Raw genomic sequence first — 6,000 nt, forward strand, 5'->3', positions numbered from 1 at the left:
GTAATGGGGTGACCTAGGATCAAAGAAGTAACCATCTCTACCACCATAGCACAAGCAGCCAGGGCTTTCTTGAACAGGAGTGACTATAAAAAAAGGCAACAGAGCGTAATTTACCGCCATGTTCTCCCTTCATGGTGTTACAATAGTCCCAAACAAAGAGATAAAACATGTGGGCATAAGCAGGAAAACCCAAACTTGAGCTAGAAACCAAAGCACATCTTAAATGTCCAACATTTCATAAGTCCATCTGATAAGAGCAGTCATTTCAGAAACCAGGGTCTGTCTCAAAATCTGGTCATAGAAGGAACAAGCAGAGATCCATTGGCGGCAGTGACCAATCATAGCAAGAAAAGTAAGCATGTCTTTCTTGGTAACTGGGAGGGGCAGACACAGAATAGCAGCAGTGCAGAAAGTGCAGATTTTCCTCTGACCATGAGACAGGACAAAACCCAGGTATTTCACTTCAGATGTACACCAGTGCAGTTTATTTCATGACACCTTGTGACCACACACAGACAACCATTATAAAAGGTACAAACTATCAGCCTGACAGGTCTCCTGAATTATGGAACACAAAAAGTTGTACAAAATAAGAATAGGACCATGAGGGGCAGTGCATGACTTGTAGAATAGCCCGAAGGACATTCCACACTAGGTATACTGTTGCTTAAAGGTGAAGGCAGCCTCACCAAAGGGACTAAAAATAAAGCATTCTTTAGGAAAATGACAGAAAAAAAATCATTGGCTGCCGGTGGAATGGTGGAAGAAACATAAGTGCAATGAGAATTACCAAAACACTAACAGCCCTAAATCTAGGACGAAACAGGGAATGCCATCAGCTTTGGCAACAAGAGCGATGGGCGTATTATAAGAAGAGATGGTGGTTTTGATAATGCCGGAGAAAAGTCAAGAGACAAGCAGTGGAATCTCACCTTACTGCTTTATAAAACCAAGAATGAGTAACTTCAAAGAAGCACTATAGGGGGTCAGTGGAAGCCCAAACAGAGAAGTCTGGGGGAAGGGACAAAAACATTCATGCACAGACCCTGATAATGAAAGCAAAGAACAGATTAGCTTTGCTCTGCACAAGAAAGAAAACCTTTAAAACGGAATTTTTTCTTTTTCTTGTTTCTTTTTTTTTTTTATGATCCAGCACAGAACACAAAGAAAGCAGCCGGTAGAAGAAACGCACAAAATTAGTCAGGATCAAAAGGAAGACAAGAAATAGTGCTTGTGTACAAACTACAAGGGAAAGATCTTAGACTGATTCAAACAGCGCTTTCAATTCATTCCACATAACAGCATGTCCTACCTCAGTGGTAAACATTGGTGACACAGAAAGATGGGAGCTGAAGGAAAAATTTCATACACACACACAGCCGTACAAGTCTCATTTGTCTAGGAGTAAGTGCCTTTATGACTCATTACAAAACCCAATATAACAATGCAAAAATATTCGCTTATCTTACCTTATAAGCGAGGTACAGTAATAAGAGACAATAAAATCTTATACTCTATAAAAAACCTTACAAATGACAGAGTGGGCAGGGGGGTTCTATAAATAATTTCATTCTTTCCGAAAGAATGGCAGCTGCGTATATATATGAGGGGCGCTTACCGAAAGTACCCCGAGATTTTTCCCCAAAAAAACTCCATAATAGAACCCAAAGCTTGAACTTAAAATAAGGGGTTGGGTACAGGTCACCACTACCCAGTGAGTATTAAAGAACAGAAAAAATTCAGAAATACTCACAAAATATTGGTGATATCATCTGCCCATCGCGGACGTGCCCCCAACTGAAAAGGATTCAGGTCCCAATTCCTGCCCCATACTTTCTCTGTCTCTGTCATATGTAAGTCAGGTACCTGGGGACACATCTTAAAGACCAGAAACCATCTTTCAAATATGTCCGTCTTTTATTATGAGTTTCACATATTTATACGAATCAGGTTTGCCAGCATGTGATGGCATGTGACGTAAACACAAACCATATATGGATACAGGTCACATGAAACTTTAAACACATCAGCATTTTTCCTATCTAGAGATTGAAGTCCAAAAGGTAAGAAAAAGCCTTGACCAGCAGAGCTTCTTAACTAAAGCTGTCTGTAAATACGGCTTAACAAAACAATTGAATTCACTTCACATTATCTCTGTTTAAACATTACCTGTCTTCAAAGAAGGGAAAGATAAACAGGGCCTACCTTTGCATCTTTAAACAACATATGCCTAAGGACACTTACTAAAGTTCTGATACGTGTCCCTTCACCTGGGAAGTAGTTCTCTTATTGGTGGTTTGACATACAGAAGCCCTTTTATGAAACTCAAAAGAATTAGACAGTGGAAAAATAAGATTGTCCAGGAGAATGTGGTAGACTGTACATCGCGCAGCAGGAGGGAAGCCCAGTCTCTCCTGCAGGAACCCCCACCCCCGTATATTGCGTGGCAGGAGGGATGCCCAATCCCTCCTACCAGAACCCCCTTCCCCCCATACATTGCAGGCACTGTACTGTGAATAGAGCCTAAGATTCCAGTTGGCCCAGGTGCCTAAGGCCCTTCCTATAGGAAGGGCATTAATGCCTGATCCAATCATGGCCTAAGGCCCCTACCTGGTACATCCCATGGTGCACTGGGAAGGAGCAGGCCTGTATCACGAGATGGCAAGCCAACCTGATGGAGGCAGGAAGGATGCCTCTGGCCAGCCAATGATTTAAGGTAGGGTTTTTGGGGGGGAGGGTCCAGCGGGGGATGCCTGCGATGTGGGAGGGAGGAGGATTCTGGCAGGAGGAACTGGGCATTCCTCCTGCTTACGATGTTTGGGAGGGATTCAGGCAGAAGGGACTGGGCATCCCTCCTGCTGGCGATGTTCAGGGGGGGGATTTCTGGTAGGAGGAACTGGGCATCCCTCTTGCCAGTTGTCTTCGCGGGGGAGGTGGATCACATTGCTGCTAAACTTATTGCAGTAGGGAGATCCCTTGCCATGATAAACTCAGCAGCAACCCGATTCTCTAACCGGCGCCTGTGAAATGGACAGTTAGAGAATCGGGTTATTAGGCAGGCTTGGACAGATGCAATTCTCTATAGGACACCTGTGTGCGATTCTCAAAAGCCGCTTAGGAGGCTTCTGCGACTGGGCATCCTATACAGAATCCGGCCCTAAAAAAAAAATCTGTCTATGAAACACCAAAATCAAAACTGCTTCCATTTAAAAACATATGAATACCTACTAGAACACTTTCTCAATGCTACCAACATGTGTTGGTTTAGCAGTGGTAAGTCAAAAGTAGAAGCTGGGCATCATTCTATTTCCGTACTGTAAGAGCCAGGAACTTGAGATTTAGATGAAGAAGTAAGCCACTATTTGCTTTATCAAGGTTGGTAAGATCCGGGGTCTGCACAGTCTTTGGAGAACAGAAAAACAGTTCTGTTGAGGCCAATATGGTGCTATGTGAGTCATTGTGTTGGACCTTTTAGAATTTGTGCAGAGTTTTTGCTGTTAGAGAGGGGAAGTGTCCAGTCATATATCTATGGCTTGCATATTTCGTGTTAGGTGATCTGGAGACAAACATGGAAAGATAGAGAAACAGTTTTCATCTGTGTTACTGGTAAACAAGTCAGTTTAAAATTTATTATCCACCTTTTCACTTCAAAAGTTTATAAAATGATTACAAAACATAACATATACAATCAACAATATATGAAATGTATTTATATGATTAAAGCAAAAGTTAATATAAAAATATAAGAGCCTGCTCTACTCCCATTACAGTTTCCTCATATATAATTTCTAGTTCTTTAAAAAGTCATGTCTTAAAGACCTTGGAGAATCCCAGATAATCTCAGATTTCTTCTGCCTGTGTGCATAGTAGAAAGAATCCTGCATCCCCTTTTCTTTATTACAGAATGTTGCTACTTATTTGTCCTGGATGAGCACTGATTCCCACTGGCAAAGAGGCTTGAATACCTAAAAGTAAAATATGACTCTCAGTTTCTGATGATTATGTATAGCAGTTCTCTCAGGGTTTCCGCAGCTGGCATTGTGCTCTTGCAGGTTTCCGGGTCTTGCTGCGTATTGTCAGGTAGAAACCAAAGTTTCAGCCACCATGCTGTGGCTTTCTTCAGAGTATGCTTTGAAGTCTGCAGCTTGACTTTGTAAATAGTGGGTTCACTGACCTGATTGGGAACAGAGCAGTCCACCAATTTGAATTTTGGCGGGAAAGTCGGTCAGAAATTTGAATTTTGTTGTGAAAGTCCATAGAGTGTAAAAGTCTCTGGCAAATTTAATGATGCTCTCCCCGTGGAGCTGGGTTAGATGTTTGCTCATTGTTTCCGCAGCTGGCATTGTGCTTGCTGCAGGTTTCCAGGTCTTGCTGCATCTTGTCAGGTAGCAGTGTTTTGGATCTCCCAAGAGTGCCTAGATCTACTTACCAGCAAGAATGTCTGTTAGCACACAGCACTTGCTCCAGTAATCCAAAGGGAAGGCCTTTTGAGTAGATTTGCCTTAATAGTCCATCACTGCAACAAATTCTAGAGTTTAGGTTCACAGATTCCATTGAAACTTAAGGTGCCTTTGAGGCTTGCCAAAGGGGGAAACTCAGCCAGTCAGGTTTTCAGGAAACCCACAATATTTATGAGAGAGATTTGCATGTAATGTAGGCAGTACTAAGTTGATAGATAGATGTATTTATTTACAAAACTTTAACTTCCCTCGTATAATGTTCTGGTATAAAGGTTACCAACTAAAAATGTAGCTATGCAAATTGGAATCAACTGGTAAATGAGTCAGACTAACTCAGACTTGCTTCTTGAACAATTTTCACCTAATTCTATCTGGACCACAACAAGCACATCTTGAGTTCACACATCGAGCATTCTGCTTTATAGACCTGTCTGCATGGAATACTCTTCCCCTCTCTATTCATAATATTCCCTTGCTTAACGAATTTAAAGACATGGCCACTCAAGACTTTCAACCTACATAGGATGAGGATAGGGATTTCCACTGCAGCCAGGCCACCCACACAGTTATTATTCCGCAGATTCTTGTCATTTTCTCCATTTTGTGCGCTGAAAGATTGATATTCTGCTTTACTACTATTAATTTCTAGAGCGCTACCAGACGTACACAGTGCTGTACATAGTCATGAAAGAGACAGTCCCTGCTCAAATGAGCTCACAATTTAATCATTCAAAACTACAAACAGGATGCCAGGGCAGGGGTTATAATAAGTGGGGGATGGTTAAACTGCTGGCTAGGGTGATGAGCAGAGGAAGAGGGTTATGGGTTGAAGGCAATCTTGAAAAGGTGCTTTCTTATGTACATATTAGTGTTTCTTTTCTCACTTGAACTTTTGTTTTAGATTGTAAACCGCTTAGATCTGTCTGGTACAGTGATTGCAGTATAGCAAATGTGAAATATAACATATTGTAGAGAACATTGAACTTTTTGAACACATTAATTTTTGCATTCTGTCTTACAGAGGTAAAGCTTTTGTTCAATGTTCCCAAATTCTATAAAGTCCACCTAAAGCCTAATTTAATTCATTAATAGGCTTAATTAGTGATGATAATTGGAACTTAGCTCATAATTGATGTTAATTGAAGTTAATTGAATGTTAGGTGCAAAGGTTAGGACTTTAAACCAGGTGTGGATGTTGTTTAAAAATACCATTGTGGAAGCCCAGACCAGATATATTCCACGTATTAACAAAGGTGAAAAGAAGAGAAAACGAGAGCTGGCGTAGTTAAAAGGTGAAGTGAAAGAGGCTATCAGACTCCCCAAAAAATCCTTTAAAGACTGGAAAACAGATCCAAATGAAGAAAATAAGAGACATAAGCTAAAAAAGAATATGAAGAGAAACTTGCCAAAGAGGCAAAAACTCATAGTAACAATTTTTTTAGGTACATCAGTTGCAGAATACCTGTGAGGGGATCCTTAGTTCGGAACGTTGGATGATCAAAGAGCAAAAGGGGTGCTCAGGGAGGATGAGGCCATAGCA

This window comes from Geotrypetes seraphini, chromosome 6 (genome assembly GCF_902459505.1).
Source record: "Geotrypetes seraphini chromosome 6, aGeoSer1.1, whole genome shotgun sequence".
NCBI lineage: Eukaryota > Metazoa > Chordata > Amphibia > Gymnophiona > Dermophiidae > Geotrypetes > Geotrypetes seraphini.